Genomic DNA, 504 nt, shown 5'->3' with positions numbered 1-504 from the left:
AGTATTCAATACTAGATGTTGAATATATTTAAGTAATGACATAAAGCACAAAACAATAGTAGTAAGTCAATGCTCAATATAAATGTCAAGAAAACGGATTGCATATGATCTCAATTATGTCATTTGAGTCTTGGTCATTAAAGTAACAACTAGAGTATGAAGATACTTAGATCCTTTTGATTGGAAATCATGAAAGAGCTAGTAATTGTTATATGACAAAATCAATTTTCATGCAAAAGTGAATAATTTGGTATGCTCAAAAGGTCTCAGACATATAGATGTATATGAACCATTGAACATAAAATGTTACGAAAATTGTTCCTAATTCATTAAGTTTACGCAAGACCAAATTGAGATTTTGTCTTGTATACTTAAAGAAATAAAATTTGAATACTTGAAATGTTTAGAGAATTCAAATATAAGATCATATGAGCTACATAGTATGACGTACTCTATTAAGATATGATCTTAATGAAGATTACTTTTACTTATTAATTAATCATT

This window comes from Theobroma umbraticum, unplaced genomic scaffold (genome assembly GCF_002168275.2).
Source record: "Theobroma umbraticum cultivar Fairchild unplaced genomic scaffold, ASM216827v3 scaffold_56.0, whole genome shotgun sequence".
Classification (NCBI taxonomy): domain Eukaryota; kingdom Viridiplantae; phylum Streptophyta; class Magnoliopsida; order Malvales; family Malvaceae; genus Theobroma; species Theobroma umbraticum.
This window is presented reverse-complemented; position numbering follows the sequence as displayed.